Below are 19,877 nucleotides of genomic sequence, written 5' to 3'. Positions count from 1 at the left end.
TGGGCCAGATCCAGCCCATGGGCTGTATTTTGCCCACCCCTGATGTAGCACATAGTTTTTTTACAAACACAGTAAAAATGCCAGAAAGGAGAAGTTGATAGTAGAAATCCAAGGTATTGCAGTGCTAGCAGGGTCTATATAACATTAGGAAAGTTTTCGTATATCCTAAGACAAAAATCACAATTAGAGATTTATTATTCTCCCTTGTATTTTGTGCATATATAGTCTGTATTTGTGGGTGGCAAAGTTTCACAGTTTGACTAAAGGCAGCAAGACTTGGTTCTTAATATTGACGTGTTCCCTGCATTCCTTACTTCCATAACTATTTTTTCTTATCCTTTGTGTTTAAACTGCATCCAGTGTTGTAATTAATATTCCATTACTTTCCCAAATGAATTTTAAAAAACAGACAGTATCATTTTAAATTCTATTTGAATATGTGAACTTGGTTAAAATAGTCTTCCACATCTCTTAGGGTTGAAACAAGGGTTGTATGTCATTTGGTTATGTTTGAACTAAAGCTTTCAGATGACTAAGTAATTTTTATTTGTAATTTGCATATTTTTAATTGTTAAGTGTGATGTAAACTCTGCACGCATCTGCCTTGTTGAATCTTTATAGAGATGATTAAAAATAACAGGCAAAATATGCCGTCTCTGCCAATTTATTTCTCTCATTGCTCACAAAAATAATATGTGCCACTGGAAAGTACATTTCATAAATTTCTAGTCACATGCAAATGAAGCTAGCTGAACTGTATGCAACATAATTTATGCACAAGAGGGTAGAAGTGTCATAAAGATCATATTTGCAAGCCTTCAGTTCTGGGTGGTTTCTGTGTTGGATTAGTTCCCATACATACATTTAGAGGAGCCTGAAACAAGTTTGGACTTATGTTACCTTATACCGCCTTTGAGCATTGAAACAGTAGGCCAAATTAGATGAGTGATGGGAAACCTTCAACATGACCTATCTCTGAACCAGCATCATGGAGTGAGGAGGCTGGCACACACCCCTTACTGCTTCTTCTGTGCTATTTGAGATTCCCTTCTGATATACACTGTTCCCAAAGCTGGCTGAGCTGTCTGTACAAGCAAAACGTACTTGTAGTTCAAGCAGATGCATGTAATTCTCATTACCTGTTTTGTCCTCTGCCAGTGTTGGATTGTTCCAACAAGGTTATGATGATATGAAATGTCTTTGGTAGCAGTGTGTGCATGACTAAATATAAATACTGTACATACAAGATTGTGGCAAAATACGTATATTTTCCCCTGCAATGCTTCATAAATAGTAATTTAATGCTGAAAAGAATTCAGCTGTTATTGTATTCAGATTTCTTATTTATATCTTTTTCTGATGAATGAATTATATGGACATACAGATATATGCTGATGTTGCAAAAGGAATTTTATCCTTGTGGTATTTCACAGCTCAGGCTTTTGAAGATTTTTTTTATTTGTTTGCTTTAAGCTGTGATAGCAAGCATTTAGGTTTTAGCATTTCTAAAAAAAATTGTGAATTCGGTTTCAGACTGTATTCACATATTGGAACACCCACATACTGTTCATGTATATCAGAAATAACAAGTGAGTTCTGCTATATAAATCTTTCAAGTGGATTAAAAGAATTGAGATTTTTTTTATTACAATTCAGAACACAGTATAAAAAAGAATCATGATCATTCATATTTTAAAATGATGACCAGCCTGTTTGCTAGCATCTTTTGACTGGGGTAATTATTTGTCTTAACAGGGAGGTTTAAAAATGAAAAATTGGCTGCTGGAGGGGAGCTGTTCTACTGTCATTGACTATTAATATATCTATAAAACTTTTCCATCATGTTGTCTTCACGCAGTAATAGTTTTCTACATTAATCATTGCACCTTTAACAAATGTTATGTTTACTTTTCCATGAGTGCATGTTAGTGAACATGCCTATGATTTGAGAACAATCCACACTTTAATTACACACCAAACTACAAATCTGACTTCCTCTCATTTTAAACTTGAAAACTATTTGCATCAGAAATAAAGGCTAATGAAATCATAGTTATAGAAAACATTAAAATGAAAGAACTTAATCGCATTTTCTGTTTCTGGCATGCATGTCTTCTGTGTATCCGTAATTTTGGGTTGAGTGACTTATCCCATATATAGGCTTTGGAAAATTGGGAGGTATCTTCTTGTAGATAATTTAAAACTGAAGGCCAGGTTTTAGAAATTAAAAATATACATATAAGTCAAATGTTTCTTTGCTGGGATAAGCTAAGTGCCAGGTTCATATATTTAATGTAGTCTGCTGTTTGTGCTGTTGACTTTAAATTATGGCCTGGAAAATGCATATATATTTACCCTACCAAATATTATTCTATATCTTGGCTTTAAAGAGTTTTGAAATGAATGAAATAGCTTACATAAAAACCAGTGGTATAACATGTATTCATATAATTAAAATCCAAAATCTTCATGCTTCATTTCTGTAATTTCACAGGATATAAAAAATTGTTTAGGAACATTATCCTCTTCCCTCAGTTTCTTGCAGACTTCTCTTCTTTACCATTTTGAATGTGATGTTTTGGACAGTAAGGTACCAGTCCACATGAGTGGGATTAGACAAGTGCCAGGCAAACATACCACACACATTTATATAAGCTCACGTGCAGCATTACTGTTGTTTCAGTCCTAAAATTATCCTGACTTTCATTTGTACTGAATTTGTCCCCTGATTATTTTTCTCCACTGTGGACTAAGTTGAATTTGCCTATACGCTTCCCATTGTGGCCTATCTGGAATTTAGATGGAACTTGATTAGCAATTTAGATAGGAAAGGGCCTTTAGGGAGCTGGGACAGAGTGGAGCCTTTTGGTGCACGAACACAACATTTATTTATTTATTTTAATCCCTTGATTGTGCCAAAAAGTAAGCACATTTAGAAGTACTCAGACCTATAAAAATCTGTGGGTATAAAAGGGTGCACGTTTTCAATTTAATTTCAGGTGAAATTCTTCATTGACAGTTGAAGTAGCGTGACAGAAGAGCTATATGCATAATAGTTGCCTGAGTACAATACAACAGAGGTGTGTTCATTATGGTAAAAAGTTTATTGTTTTCTAATTATACTGGAATAGAGAACAGGGTAAAGAATAAAATGTAATGTAAGAATATATGAAGGATTTTATTGAATCAGATCAGATGCCCTTCAAATCTGCTCTTCTATTCTAGCCAGTATCAGATAATTAGAGATTGAAGAAACCCACCATAACCAACGATGAAATAATCTCTCCACAGAAATTTTGTTCCTAAAACTCAGATGTGAGGTTATACTCTGAAGCATGTGGTTTAAATCATTCTAACTCCTGTTGGATATTAGGGTTATATCCAACATTAGATACCTGCCTAAGCCCAAAATTACAGCCTAAAAGCCCTTACTCAGTAGTTGCCTAAGACTAGGTATTTGAAATAGGCTGAGCAGCTTGGTGCCTGCTACAGTGCCAAGAATCCAGAAGCTGTCTACATCCCCTGAGGAGCTTGATCCAGCACAATAGGGCGCATCTACATGAGACACTACTGCAAGTACTAAATAAATGCAGCAACCAGAGTTACTGGGCAGTAGCGCCAGTGAATGCCTTTTAGGTGATGCTACTGTGCAGTAGCCTAATAATACTGCACAGTAATGTGTTAGCACTGTCCATGCTGTGACGCACCGCTGTGCAGTATTTTTCAGCTACTGCACAGTCAACATCTCATGTAGATGCACCCACAGTGTCAGAGCACTCCTAATACTTAGGAGTACTGGCAGAGCCAGGGCCCTTATAAAATACAGCTGCAGGTACTGAACTGGAGAAGGAAATGGTGTCTTTTTCTATAAAAGTTTGTTTGAGTACATACTCAGGGAATCCACATCATCTATGTTTCAAAAGAGTGCCCTAATTATTGTATATGCTATTCTGAGTGAGAATACTGCTACCTTTCCTTTGGAAGTATGTCATCATACAGCTAAGAATTCAAAATTAATGGTGTTCAGTGGGAAAAGAAGTGACAAGAGGGAGTATGAATCTAGAGTACTCATCTGAGAGAGGTAAAGTCTTGGGTTTTTATCCCCATCTAAAAGACTATTTAAACAGTCATTTATTAATATTCAGTTGCATTGGAGCATGACCTGGAACCCTGAACTCATCCCTCAAACAGGATAGCCTCTCAGCTTGTCTTGTCTTTCTTGGGAAGGTAGGAGGTGTAGATTTAAACTGCTTCAAACCTAGGAATAAAAATGGATGCATGCCGTAACAACTAGGCTGTTACATTATAAGATAAGCACTGTCACCACAACTTATTTCTCCTTCCTCTTTGATCTTTTAAACATTAAAGTGGCCCAGTTTCATTCTTTGAGGGCACGATTGTAGGTGCCTGCTGTCAGGTGAGAATTCCAGGTTTTGGATCCCAAGTACAGCAAAAGCTGTGTTATCTGGCATCCAGGGGGAGTGCTGGTTAATCAAATATGCCGGTTATGTGAGAGGCGTCTGTTTGGGCTGCCGGCTGCTTGGGCCACTGCCCCTCTCACCACGTGTGGTGCACCAGGGCTTTCACTCCCACTCCCAGGGCTGTCAGTGTGCTATGGGACAGGGAGGGGGGCCCTGCGCAGGCTGATTTGCCCCGGGCCATAGGACTCCGCGAAACTGGAAATGCCACGATAGGACTTCCGGTTTTGTTTTTGCCGTGTCAATCAGCATGCCAATTAGTAAAGTTCCAGGTAGTGCAGCTTTTACTGTATACAGGTATGTCACTGTGCCTATGTCACACACTAAAGCAGTGAAGAAGAACAGGATTTCATTCATATACAGGCTTTTCAGTGTTTTCTGTTGCTCAGTGCTAGTAATTTCCCTGTTCACTAGGCCCATCTACATGAGACACTTACTGCACAGTAGGGTGTGCAAAGTGGGCCGTATTGGATTTGCATTTGGCCCAGTTCAGGGGTCAGTGATTTGATTAATTGATTCTGATCATTTCCCGATTTGATTGGCCAAATCCAAATCTGAAGATTCAATGCTGATTCCGTCATAGATACAGCTTTGTATGTTTTTTCTACATACCTCGAGGTACCAGGCACAGCATGTGACTATTGAGATGGTGGAGCAGATAGAACGTCCCGCAGGAGGTATGTAGAAAAACATTTAAAGCTGTGTCTTTGTCCAAATCATCATCTCTTTCCGAATTGATTTGGAGGTCTCTGATTCAATTTGGAGAGATTTAAAGGTCTCCTGATTGGATTTGAATTCAGAAATTCGGCTACCAAATCAGGCCGAACCTCCACCAAATTGAACCAACGCTTCGTGTAGCCCTACTGCACACTAGCCTGATTTGTTTCACAGAAAAGAGGACAAAGATTGTCAGTGAAGTTCGAATGTGACTCTTTACAGAACTGAAGAGAACGTAATCTTTTGCCTGGCTTACCCTGCTGCAAACCGTTGTCCTGGTGTGAAAGGAATGACTTACCCAGTGTGCCGGTCAAAAACCATGCTAATATGCTACTGCTTAGTGTTATCAGACTACTGTACAGTAAGTACCGTACAGTAAGTGTCACAAAAACATGTGCACTGGCATTACTGCACAATAGTGCAAGATACTGCACATTTAGTTAGTACTTCATTAAGCAAGTACTAAACAAATGTACAACAACTACTGTGCATTAATGAATGTGTAGACACACCCACTGAGTCCTTTGTTGCATCCATCTCTTAACTTTGAACATTCTCCTTATTCATATGAAATATCCAGTTCTTTTTAAAAACATGCTTGTCTCTGGATCTTAATGATATTTTGTGGCAACAAAATTAGAATCATTGATCTTCCAAGGCAGCATGGAAAATGGAGAAAGCTAAACTATTTTGCTAGATACATTCATATTGGAAGAAGCAAGCAACATGGCAATGGTAACAGAAAGAATGAATGCTGGAAGGCATTGTTTATTTCCATGAACATTATGGGAGCTGCTCTAAAACCTTCATTTGCATCTACTCCAAAAAAAAAAAAAGCAAAATGAAGAAATGTCTTATCTTGTCTGTCATACCTGGTTTTGGTTTCCAATTAAACTTGGCCACATTAATACATTTAGTGGTTTTATTAATTTTTTTTTTTTGAGGGGGTGGACGGGTAGGAAGAGGGAACAGGATTCAGAGTTCAGGAGTTTTAACACGGCCTGTACAAAACTCTGTTCTGAGGTATGTGCAATGTATTATAGTTTGTTCTTTACTACCTTCATTTTTCCTTGGATGTCAAATGGTAAGCAGTCCTACAACCTTTATGATTTGCCTTTTTGATAAAGGTCTCTAACTTGTACTCCTATTTATGCTTACTGCAAGCTGGTTGAATGTTAGATTATTCAAAGCATATCTTGAAGTAGGGCATCTCAGAAATCCCATGGCAATCACTTTCTTTTAGAGGGTGTGTTCAACCTGCCACTTCAGATTCTGAGAGTTCCTTTGCTATTGTTGTTGTTTGAAGTGATTCGTTTCACGGAAAAGAGGACAAAAATTGTCAGTGAAGTTGGAATGTGACTCTTTACAGAACTGAAGAGCACATAATCTTTTGCCTGGCTTACCCTGCTGCAAACCGTTGTCCTGGTGTGAAAGGAATGACTTACCCAGTGCAGGAAGAAGAGAAATTCTTTCTCCAGGTTTAGAAAAGAGGATTGAATTTGTCGGCATGCAGCTAATAAGAAGAGGCAGTTTGCTAAGCTCTAAGCCCTTTATGATTGACAACTTTCTACTCTAGTAAAGCCTGTACAGGTCTCACTTTAAAATTGATCTGTGGCTTGTGTGCGCGCGCATGCATGAGTTCATGTGTGCACTCATGTGCATTCTCGTGTGCAAACACATTTCTTTGTAGGGTAGTCCAGCTGTTCTCATCCTCTGTCATTTCCTGTGGTCTATACTAGTATTCTTAATCAGTGTAGTCAAATAGAAGACTCTTTTGGCATCTGTACTCACCGTAGAGACTGAAAGTAGCAGAGAAGGGGGAAAAAGAGAGTGACCTTAGCTTTCGAGTGACCTTCTATTTTGAAACATTAAACGAGAGACTGAACTAGAGGATTATGATTCTTTCAAATCTGTATAATGTTCAGGGAGTGCTGTGTGCACTTCAGTAGTTACTAATTAGGTATGACCTACCATGTATTTGTGTCTCTCTGCTCCTTAAAATTCAGTAAGTATTCTGTCTCTGGGAGGGTACAGTGAGGCTGTTTTGTAAAGGCAGCTCCTGGTGTTTTGTGACTAAAAAAGAATTATGCTCTTTTGGGTTTGAAGTATACATTGTTTTGGTCTCTCATAGATCTCCTGCTGCTTAACCTCACTGGGAAATAAATGCATTTCTCCTGTAAGAAAATAAAACCCAAAGTTAGTTTTCTGAAAGCCTGTTTTGATCCTTGACTGAAAACAAGATTTTTGTCCATTTTCTTGCCCACCCCACATCATTTGTTGTTCTTCAGATAATTAGAAAGTATGTTGCAGAGAAATGATGAGAGCAAGACCGATGAGTCAAGGAGATATGACTAAAATCTTTAATATAAGACTTGAGTACCACTAATGTTCAGATAAGTGTAACTTTTCGTTAATTAGATCTGTACATTAGCTTCTTTCTTCCCAAGGACTAAAATCTAGGTACATGACTGCAAAGTTACTGCAGTATTACTAATTAGTTATTTTGAGGAAAGAAAAGAGCCTGAGGTTTAAGCTTGGCTTTTCAAAAATATTATGCATGTTTCAAGAGAGCGAGTTTTCACTTATAATTAATAAAACAGGGCACCCAAACTATTGGCAGAAGGACACCAGAAATCCTTTCATGTAATGGTGAATTTAGAGGCCATCAATAAATAGCAAACATTTACTAAAGCTATCACACAACAGCATCCTGCTGTACCCTGACTGATATTAGATCAGTCAGCCACTTTTGGTGCCCTGTATTATGACACAAAATCACTGTTCTCTACTGTGATTTGCTGTTATTCAGTTCACATACAAGGCTTTGAGAAGAACCCTGGTCAAAACTCTGTTGTTATAATATCACATATTTCTGCTTCATCCAACTGGAAGAGTCTTTATTTTGGTGTCTACCTCAAAATACAGATAAGGCTGAAGCAAAGAAGAGAACCGCATACCTGAAACTTGATCATAAAAAGAGAATCAATTTTATTATGATGTGAACTGAGAGAAGCATTGAAACTGTCAGTGGAAATTGCTTGTGTGTCTTTTTGAGGTTATTCACCCATCATGTTCAGCCAATGTCCACAACCTAGCTAAATCTAGTTAGATTTTTAGCTTCTAGGTAACCAAATGTCTAGAAGCAGGATTCCTATTTGAAACCTCTTGGTTTATTTTATGAACTGTCTGTAGGTATTTACAGACCTAAAAATGCTAATATTTGTGTGGTACTCCATGCACCGTTAAAAGGATCTTGAGGAACCCTGGTTAGGAATCACTGTCCTATCACTTGGATTGGTGCAATGTGCCCTCCAAAGGAAAACCATTCTGAAACTTCAGCTAATGTAGATGTATTTGTTGCTTACTCACCAAAACTTCTCACATGTAGCACACTGTGACCAGGTACAGACATTACATTTTTACCAGCATAAGCAATTGGAAACTGGTGTATACCTGTAACAGAATAGAAGTTCGGCACACATAGACTGGTTTAAAAATGGTGGAACCCGGTCTAAGATTTGCCCCTCCCATCACAGGGCGAATGTGTGTTCTGTTCACTACCAGTCTACACTATGCTGCTTACAGAAAACCATGCAGCTTAGATTGATTCTGCCTCAGGCTTTTTGAATGTCTGTACCTAGCCTGTGTTCTCAAACCTGAACTGTTTCCAGTTCATTTCAGATTGGAGTTCAAACTGTTGAGTTTGATCTATACCCCTGAAGCTGACAGTCCTCAGATTAGTTTGTTCGAACTCTAGGGACAAAATATTCTATGTGGAGGGTCCAAGTTTGGCTTGATTTTCTGGGTATGTTGCAAGGCTCTTCCATTGCCCCAGGCATTCTCTAAGGGAATTTGTTGAGTAGGCGTGAAAGGATTAAGAGCAAAATACTGTTTTGATAGTCTGGGATAGATTTTTTATTGCTTATTTATTGTTCAAAGTGCGTGTGTGAGTGAGTGAAATTATATTCATTGAATTCTGCATTGGTGCATTTAAGAATTCAAATGAATGTAGAGGTATCACTGTTCTTGTCTGTTCATAGTATGCAGGGGTATACAACTATCTGGTAACTGTTAGTGAAAACTGAGTTTTTAGTAGAGGTATGGCAGAATTTCCACCCACATATTGTTCCTCTGGATTTTTCTGGGATGAGGATAGTAGGTAAGATCTTCAGCTATAACCAAAGTACAAAAAGGCTTGATATTGGTGGGAGCTGGTTTGCAAAATGAATTTAAAAGGTCACCTTTGTAGTCTCCTGGTCTAGAGCTAGATCTTTGTAGAGAGCCAGTTCCCTTGTGCTGAGTTAGAGCAGCTAAAATTCATAAACTGCTGCAAATTAACAAGTAGGGAAATGCAACTGGACTATTCACATGAATAAGTTCCAGATCTGACTGTTTATTCATGCAAAAGCATAAACCTTTCACATAAACAACTTTCTGATAGCATGAATTGCAATTGAAAGCCAATCATTATCCTCCTTTTGCTCAAAACAGAAAAAAAAAACTTCAATAATGTATTCATTTTTATGGGGTTTATGAATTATTAGTCTTTCTTATTCCTGAAAGAACCATAATGACTACCCTTCACAGGTGATCCATCACAGTTTATAAGAGACTGTGGGGTGGGGAAAGGCATTATGTCCAATTGTAAAATGATTAAAATAAGTCCGAATGAGAGTCAAGCCTGTAATACTTTCACCTGACCTCAGGAGCACTAGGAGGCACGAATACAGGCAGTACACAGAGTTCCTGAATGAATTGTCTTGGCCTCAGTAACCTACAGATCAGCTGCCTAGTATTGTATATTTGGCCTGAAAAATCTCACAAAGTGCTAATGTTGTAATTTCACTTGGAAGTAGTTAAGGGCTCTGACAGCCACTTCTATTACAAACCTCTATTTTCAGGGGTCTATTACATGGCCATAAAAATTCACTTGACATTCAAGGCTGTGCCTGGGAGCACTTTTTAAATACAAGTTTGTAAAGTATATTTTACTATTTTTTAGTTGAAACACTGAGAGTTTTTCTCCCCGGTAAAGAAGGAGAATAACTGTATATTCTTAGCTCCCCTGAAAATTTGTTCAAATGTTTTTGCATTTTTAAACAATGGAATAGATTGTAAAGTGAAGCTGCATTGTCCTCAGGAGCAGCCCAAGAGGTAGACTCTGACTCACCCAGTCAGAGTCTATTTCTGGATCCCTTACTGTGGGAGAAAATGAACCATGGGGGACTTAATTAAACAGCTACAAGTACACTACCAAGTGCTTATGGGGATTGGGGATGTGAACCATTGGCTTTGTCATTTCTCTACTCTGTTCTACTCCCTCTTGCATATCTCTGCCAGGACTGGATGTGGGGTGGGATACCAGCAGATGTGCAGTCTGCTTCTTTTTAGGGCTTCCCCCCTTATGTGGAAGACTATACATCCCTTTCCATATCTACACTGTTATGCTAACTAAGCTATACATTGACTCATCACATTTTGCAGATTATTTCAGAATATAAAGGCAAGATGCTTGTTTTTCTTTCATGAGAAAACCTGCATGTATAGTGCCTACCAAACACCATTCTAGAGAGATCTTTTGCAGGCAGCAGCTTCATTGAAAATAGTGTAGTGCTGATTTTCAAGTATTATAAACTTAATTTATTACAGTATTTTGTTTATTTATGGCAGCTGGGCATCCAGAAGTCTTAAAATCAGCAGTTAACAAATAAAGAATGTAGATAACTGCCCCTAAAACTGATCCAATATATTGCTACCCTCAAGACAAGGAGCCTAAATTTCTTCTTGCTTTACAATGGTTTTATACCACTGTAACTTCAGTGGAGGCATTCCTAATCTACAATCCTGTAGAATTAGATCATAATACATCCCTCCTGTGTTTGTAGATTTGTACTAATGTCTTTCCTTAGCACAGCATAAAGTACTGTAGCTGTAAACCTGGCTGGACAACTTTGTCTTATCCTCTGCTGCGAAGGTCTATATACTTTGGCTCTAGCAAACAGTGAGAGGAAACTAAATTCCACAGGTGGGGACCAAAAATGGGGAAGTACTGCCCATATCTAGACACTCTGATCAGATACCATGAGGACACAGGCATCAAAAAAGCTAGTGCAGAGCAGCATAAGGTCTTGCATAGGTCATATGGATCAACAAACTAAACACACTAAGTCGTAATCATTGTGCTAAAGAATGGTGGGAAGAAACAGTGTTTAAGTTCATTAGACCATCTTTATGAAGTCCTCAGATAAATAGATCTTTCAGTCCAGTATCTGAGAAATAGTCATTTCTTTTCCACTTCCCTGCCAGGATCTGAATTCAAGATTCTGGTTCCTTCATAACAGTGAGAAACATCATAAAAATATAAGAGAGTGCAAAAAGTATATGACCCTCCTCCCATTTCAGGGGCCTGCTCCAAAGCCCACTGAATGCAGGATAGTAATGACCTACCTAGAATGTAGAGTGCATGTTAAAAAACAGAACTATTGTTTTTCCTCTAAGAGTACAGCGACAAGAAGAATATACACATAACAAATTGGGGCACCGAAGTCTGAAAATTTTAGCCATAATTCCACAGTAGGCCTTCTACACTGGCTTGCTAAAAATTGTCCTCACCGTTAGTCATATTGCTGTTAAATAAGCCAGAAAGTTCTTTTGTGACATTGCTGCTGAGCTGTGCACTCAGCTAGCATCTTAAATTGACTTCTAATCATCATATATAATTATGAGCCCTTAGGTTCTATATATTCCCTTAAACAGGTGGGCCACATTTAGATTAAATGAAATATTTAGATTTGCCAGGAGAACTTTACTTATTGTCCCCATACACTTGAGCAGACACATATGTTACAAACAGATGAGTTTTCAAACACGGGGATTTTAACAGCAATTCCAGATCTCATGCACAGACCTACCAGTGGGACATGTACGTGCCCATTTTTTCTCCTTTTGTGTCTATTTACAAATATGAGAGATTGGTACACTGTTTAGAGGAGCCTGATGGTTGAAAAATGAACTTGAATTGTATCTTCAAAATATAAATGAAATCTAGATAATTTTTCTCCTGTTTTAATGAGAAATATACTCAAAAAAGAGCTAATTTGTCTTTGTCGCTGTGTTTCTTATTCCCCTATCTTGTTTCTCTATTTCCCTTTGTTTCATATTTGTCTTTGTCTCATACTTTGCAGTACTCCAGGGAGTGCTAAGAGATGTTCCATGGTCAGACACAAGATTTACCATTATTCTATATCCAGATTTATTTCATTTATTCATTATTCATATCTAGCCAGACCTGCACAGGATCTTGGAAGGAGCTATGCTTTTGCAAACCATTCTCTTCCTGATGTCTGGGAAAGACACAAATCCTAAGCTGTCTCTGGTTTTGTCCCAGACCTAAAGAAGGGCATATTGTGCCCAAAAGACTTGTCTATCTTCTCTTGCAACTTCCTAGCCACAGGGCTCTGCAGGTTCTACACCCTCGTGCCCAAGCCAGCCCCGATGCCACCACCCACAGCCCAGGGCTGACCCCTCGTGTCCCCTACCACTCTGGGCCTGCTCTGCCCCAGCTCAGATTGCTGTTGTGCCATGCACATGTGAAGACGCTGCACCCGGGAGCAGTTTATTCCAGCTCAAACAGCTCTGGAGTTTATCGCTTCACCTTAATTTCATGTGTAGATTCACCCAGGATGTCATCTTGCACTTTATACTATGAAGTTTCATCTTATGTCTGTATCAGTTCTCAAGATCATACAGTTCTCCCTATATGACAGTCCAGTGCTCCCCGTCCCCCTTCAAGTTCATGTCACTAATCAGTTTCAGTAGCATTCTCCTGCTTTTTCTTGTGCCCAGGTCCTTAATAAAAATGTTAAAAGACTGATCCCAAGGAAGATATTTAAAGAACTCTACAAGTAACCCCTCCCCATTTGCCCTTTTTTTCTATAGGTCCCAACACACTTATGTAAGTGTCATTAAGCCAATTTTTTACAAATAGGAAAACTGAGGGCCCTAAAAGTTAATGGTAATTTTACAAAAAAAGACTTATGTTCCCAATAAAAAGTTCTCTGGGCATCAGAAGTACATCAGGCACCAAGCTGAACAAAACTGACATGTTTATGCTCCTTTAAGATCCACAAAGTAAAAGTCCCTCCACTGGCTCTCATGGCACACTTGATCCAGAATGCACTCTCGGAGCTCTCTATCAGGGTTGAATCATGCACAAAATAAAGTGTCATCCCCTTCCTTCATTCAGAATCACAGCGAGGGGAAAGGTCGCAATGATCTTTATACAATATCCTTGTGAATAGAGACCCAGATTCTGATGAGAAGAGTAGAGACTACTCTAAGTAGAGTAGAATAGAGACCCTCTTCTAACATAGGAAGTTCAAATTTATGTTTTTAAACTCACAGAGCAACCTAATCATCAGGTGATAGGCTATTTGTTGAAGGTATTTTGCTCTGTAGAAAGGAATTCACAAATGATGTGTCAAAAGGGGCAGCAAAAGAAGTGGAGGCATGGCTCTTTAGCTTAGTGCTTAAGGCACACACCTGATGTGGGAGAGTCCTGGTTCTAATCCCTGCTCCTAACACCTGTATCTGGTAAGTGTTTCATGTACAATTTATACAGGAGCCCTGATTTCCATTCTACTTATGACCTAACCACTGCTCTTCTTGCTCACTCTTTCCTGACCCAGTGAAACTTTGTGGATCAAGGCCAAGTCCATGGTCACTCAGCACACACTGAACTATGAGTGCCTTTCAAGTCTCTTGGCCACTAGACAGTATTCCTTCCACTTTTTTCTACTGAAGACCATAGATAAAGCAGTAGAAAGGGAGAACAGATGTACCATTTATTAAACCAGTTTTTAAAAAAACATTCTCTCATAAGTAGGAAAGGCTTAGAGGGTCACAGAATGAGCCAACAGGGTGAGGTTGTATGTAGGCTGCCATTTCTATATTTGGACCACAAATGTAATACTGGGCTTATGCTAAGGATGAACAAAACCCCTTTATTTTCCAGGGCTACAAGGAAAAATTTAGAATAATTATGTAGGAATATTTTAGATATTATCTTCATGTGCTAATTTAAGGCAAACTTGACTAGAATTGAGGACTGTGAGACTTCTTGGTGACAAAAAAGAGGTAGATTTGCCCTCACCTATGTGATAGTGTTCTAAGCTTCTGAACTAGATCCATTTCAAAATAGCTGACATTAGGGTTTCTTTGGATCACAGGTTATTCGGCCATGAATCAGTACATCATGATTTTATTTCATGTATTTTTTCTGTGAGTTATCTGTGTGTTCTTGTTTCTGTATTATTTTATAAAGAAAATTTAAAGAAGCAATAGGAATGAAAATAATTTGATTACTCTTCAGTCAAGGACACCTCATTATTTTGTCAGTGTAGAGATTTTTGTTCAGGCCATTCTTTTTTAGTTTGGATTTTTATATTAAGTACTATGCAAGCGTAATCTATACATTTACAAAGTTTAATAGAGGAGGGTAAAGTATATAGTTCAGTGGCTGTTGCCTGGAGTTAGGAATCAGGGACTATAATTTTTATTCCTGACTAGGCCATTGCCAAGCTTAGTCAACATTAGCTTGTACCTTAGGTTATCCATTTGTAAAATTAGTATCACAATATATAGCTACAAGACTTAGTTATGCTAATACAGCTCAAAAATTGTGATTTTTAAGGTTATATCAGGATTTATTTTTGGTCTTATTTGGAGTAAAAGATATTTTAAAGATTTCCCACGAAGTAGAAACGCTTGAAAATATTTTTGGGTTTTCATCTGGAATGTTACTGAATTCATACTCCTATTTTTAGATTACTGTTACTATTTTCTATTACTTTATTACGTGTAAGCAGTAGCAAATAGTTGAATGTCTAACTGTTTAATTACAACATGAATAGGAAACATTTTGATCTAGAAAAAAAGATTAGATGTTTCTAGCAGCAGTAGATACAAGCTAATCTCAATTATTTTAAAATTAAAATGAAATTAAAATAACAGGTTATTCTATTATCTATATTATAGTAGTACATGTCATTGTCAAAAGTCCATAATGTCACAAGAACAAAAAATCATAAAGGCTGCTGACAATGTGAGAAAAAAATCATGCTTTACTGGAAGAGGCGGCATGTTAATTCAGCCCAGCTCTCTAAAGCTGATTCAATCAGCTATTAGATAAAAGTGCCAAAAAGTCCCACTGAAGTGCCCAACTTATATAGACGCTGGGTGAGCTGGGTCAAACTAATGTGATTCCTCTTCTGGGCATGCACTGTGCTTGGCGCATGGGTGCACTGAGTTTAAAGTAAAGTGCCATTTTGTTTTGTTTTGTTTTGTTTTTAATGTCTGTATACAACCAAAATGTTACAATTTTTTTAAATGACCTTTTGAAATTTATGCATTTTCTAAACTATTTTGATTTTGATGAAAACAACATTTTTGTTGAAAACAGTATTCAGCAGAAATATTCAACCTGTTCTAATTCAGACAAAAATATATACTTTACACTTTCTGGTGTTCCATCATTTATTGAAATCAATAAGTGTTTCCTGTGTCAAATAATTCCACATCTATCTGTACAATAATTTGTAGGCAATATCAAATCAATAAAAATAATGATTTGGCTAAACATGCTTGATAATTACTTCTCCATTTTACTGTAGTGGAGCAAGAGAAACAGATAAAATGCTCTTCTGGCATTTCAGAATGCACAATTTGTGAATTTATGCAGGTGAAGTGCACTTTTAACATAAAACAAAATGTGCATAGGCTTCCTGTGCCTGAACTATATCACAAAATAAGACCAAATTAGACAAAGATAATTAATTAGCAAGACAGTCAGAAATAATTCCAAGACTAGAAAATCCAACTGGTAAATTTTATATAGAAAGTGTGCAGTCTTTTTGGAAATCCCCAAAATGGTTTCAATGTAAAAGCAACAACTGGTAACTTGATCCATTGGAATGAGCACCAGAGGCTTGCCCTCCTTTATAGTAGGCCATGTCTCTATTATATTCTGCTTCAGCTATTAATTGCATTATAGCTATAAAGGAACATTTTTAAAATGATGATTAGACTTATTTTATAAATTACCAACGGTGCTAAGATATCACCTGCAAATACCCTTTTGATATTTTGTAAAAGAAGACGTTAAGATTGTGTACTATTGCTCTTTGAATATTACTCACTGAGCATATCCAGTAACTGATCCTCCTAGAGCTAGTGTGGCTGACTTAAACACTTATCAGCTAGTGTAGCTGATTTATATGTGGGGGGAAAAAGTATGTGGCAGGTTCAAGAAGCCTCTTGTCCCTTTCTTCAGTGGTGGTGGCAATCCCTCGGTCTGATAAAACCAAGTCCTTCTTCTCATGTAAACACAAGGGATTTCTTTCTCCTTGTATGCGTGTCTTCTCAGATGCCTCTCTAGTGATGGGGAAGGAATAAGGCCAACAAAGCAAAGGAGCAGTGAGGTTAGTAAACTTCTACCTTTTCTGAGTCCAAGAATATGCATTCTCCCCTGTCCCATTCCCCCCACTCCAGCTGCCATGTGCAGGCTGAATTTTGCCTACTGTCCAAGGAGGAGCAGCTCCACTATCCCGTATTAAAATTGAGCTCCTCACTTTTTATTAACAAACTTCTGAATACAAAGACTGGGCTGGTTCCAAGTTTGTTTTATTGTCATACCTTGAAATAACTCCAGAAGATCCCTTATTTCAACAAGTGCTGAGAGAAGTATTTATCTGAAACTGTTACACACAGAACACAGCGCTGAGTGACATCAGTTGGGAGTTGTTCATATGGATATATCATATAGCATGTGGATAGACCCTAGGCTTAATTATTTGAATACTTTTTTGTATACATTGAACTGAGCCTGGTGAGACTGTGCCTTTTACTTTAATTTTATCATCCAAAGCACTTAGGGCTTAATAGCCACTTGCCTGAACACTCGTTGCCTGGGATACATCTTATTTTGCTTTATCCACTCAAATAGCATTTTGACAACTTCCTAGGTACCATTTTTGGCACTGGTATACAACATGTGATTCTAGTCCAGGTGCAGTGTGGATGTACAGTCATCCCCATGGCTACTAAACTATCTCAGAAGGCATGTGCTATGGCCAGGAAAGCATGTAGTACTATATCCTTGTAAGTCCTAAAATAATAAAAGGCTGCTGACAATGTGAGAACTAGGCCAAAACTATGGTTAGCTTTAATGCAAGTACTTGCTATATTTTATCCCAGTAGCTTATTAGTTAGGGCCCTACACGCAGGTTCTAGGTCCCCTTCACACAGAAGGAATTTGAACCTATATCTCCTGCATCTACACACAAGGCCACAGAGGAGGCATTGTCCTTTTCCAGCTCCCCTCTTGAAGTTTGCCATCTGGGCAGCCAAGGGAGGGACATATGCGGGGCCGGGAGGAAGAAAGCAAGCCTGATGGTCTGTGGCTCAGTGAGATGGTGGCTGTTCTGGGTGAGATGGAATGCTAGGTTCTATCCTGGGCCCTTTGTCTCAATGGGGCAGAAACTTTCGCAGTGCTCTCTATTTTATCCAATAACTAGTTATTGCAAGGTTCAGTAGCTCAGCTTCAAGAGCGGGGCTGGAGAAGAGGACTGGGTAATACCTAACCTGTGGTGTAGTGATCAGAGCAATGTTATGAGAAGCAGGAGATGCAAGTTCATACTGTGTTGGGGGGTGGCTAGAGAGCCCAGGTCTTCTGTGTGAGTGCACTAACCACTAAACTCTTGGACTAAAATAGTGGTGCTCAACCTCTAGACCTCAAGGACAGGTCATTCTGTTGGTGGGTCTTCCCACAGGTCCAGAAATTTGGCAGCAGGCCATGTAGGCCAGATGGCATGGCCTAATGCATGGAGTCACTCCATGGCTGGATCCAGCACATGAGCTTGGGCTGCTATACATGGCCAGGTTTGGTACACGGGATCACACCCACAGCCTGACTCTGCATTGGATCAGACCCATGGAACATCCCCCTGCAATTCATCCAGCGCATGGGGCTGGAAGGCTCAGTACCACTGGATTAATACATGGGAGGGCTTCCCTCATCCTCCTCACCCCATCCCCGTAGGTATGGCTCCAGGCATGCAGAATGTGTTTTAAGTTCAGTTTTGGCATGTACATGACTGCATAACTGCTATTTAGGTGCATTTTTTACATTAGGATCTAGCTATATTATTATTCCAGTGTTAGGAGTTGTCTATGTTAAACCTGGTTGAAATTAGGAATTTCTATTTCATTGGAAATTTTTATATTTCAAAATGTTTATTTCATAATTATGGAATGAAATCCACAATTACATTTCTAAATCAATAATACATTTTTCTTTACTTACTTTAATGTTACTGTATGCCATTCCAGTGTTAGTGCAGCTATATGTGTTACTTCCAGTGATGTGTTATAACTTGACATAGTCCTATTTTTATATTATTTTCAAAATAATAAGGGCAGCTGCTACTTAGTAATTATTGAAACATCTTGCTTTCTAGATCAAAGTATCTCCTATTTGTGCTGTAGAGAAACAGTTTGACACCTTGGTTTCATTACAACACAAACAGAAGACACCTTGATCTAAGTGTCAAACTGTTCTTTTACAACAAACAGGAGGCATTTTTAACTAGAAAAGATCAGAAGTTCCAGCCAAAGCTAAGTAGAAGTTTTATTTTAATTCATTAAAAATAAAATGAAATGAAATATAGCATTCCAAAACTTCCCCGTTCCTAAAGTACGCTTGGGAAATTCAGGGCTATTCCAGTGTCTTCACCACAGTCCTGAAATGACGATTATTACATTAGTACACACTTTACCTTTAACGTTGCTGATGATGAAATGTGAATCTAAAAAGTCCACTTGAGGGAATTACATTCTGGGTGCATCTACATGTGTGCTTTACTGGAGAGTTGACTGCAGTAGGTAAGTAAACTTACTGCAGAGTTGTTTAATTATCTCCCTGTTAAAGCATCACTGTCTGCACATGCTCTAATATCAGAAAGCAGTAAATTAATTAACTCCACCATAGGAAAGCAGGGCTGTGCAAAGCTTCGGTTGCTGATTTGATTCAGAGGAGATTTGGCCCAATTCGGAAGCCAAATCTCCAAATCCAAATCAAATCAAATCAGGAGACCCACTAATCTCTCTGAATTGAATTGGAAGCCTCTGATTCAGTTTACAGAGATTCAACAATTCGGCCATAGACACAGCTTTATATGTTTTTTCAATGTACTTCAAGGTACCAGACATGGCTTGTGAACACTGAGATGGTAGGGTGGAAGAAATGTCCCACGGGAGCACAGGGAGTCCCCCGCATGCTTGGTGGCAGACCTGGAAGTGGACCAGAAATACTTCTGGTCCACTTCCAGGTCCACTGTGGAGCACCCCTGGCTTGGTGACTGGTGTCTCCTGGGCTGGGAGACTGCCTGGGGTCCTCCCATGGCCAATCAAATATGAATCAAAATCGAATCTTCAGATTCAGTTTTGGCCCAATTAAATCAGGACAGTAATCTGAATCAATGAATCAAATCACTGTCCACCGAATCAGAATCCAAATTGAACGCTGCCTGGTTTGCATGCCCCTATAAGATAGTACTGTCCTGGAAAATACTATCCTATGGTGGAGTAATTACGTGCTCTGAAACGCATGTGTAGATGGTGACGGGG

At 38.6% G+C, this 19,877-nt stretch overlaps 1 protein-coding gene and 1 long non-coding RNA gene across 3 annotated transcripts in view; one reads left to right on the top strand and one right to left on the bottom strand.

The window, feature by feature from the left end:
* Window positions 1-19,877, top strand: part of NELL1 (neural EGFL like 1) — a 502,747-nt gene that overhangs the window by 419,957 nt on the left and 62,913 nt on the right. The window lies entirely within an intron of this gene.
* Window positions 5,176-17,135, bottom strand: LOC109321339. The gene is made up of 3 exons (XR_002104036.1): window positions 17,122-17,135; window positions 13,926-13,933; window positions 5,176-5,286 (listed from the first exon to the last, which is right to left on the bottom strand). It is a non-coding gene; the product is annotated as an uncharacterized LOC109321339 (long non-coding RNA).

The sequence above is a fragment of the Crocodylus porosus genome, unplaced genomic scaffold (genome assembly GCF_001723895.1).
Source record: "Crocodylus porosus isolate Cpor-Errol unplaced genomic scaffold, CroPor_comp1, whole genome shotgun sequence".
Taxonomy (NCBI): Eukaryota; Metazoa; Chordata; order Crocodylia; family Crocodylidae; genus Crocodylus; species Crocodylus porosus.
The sequence above is the reverse complement of the archived record's forward strand: the minus strand, read 5'-3'. Positions and strand labels throughout refer to the sequence as shown.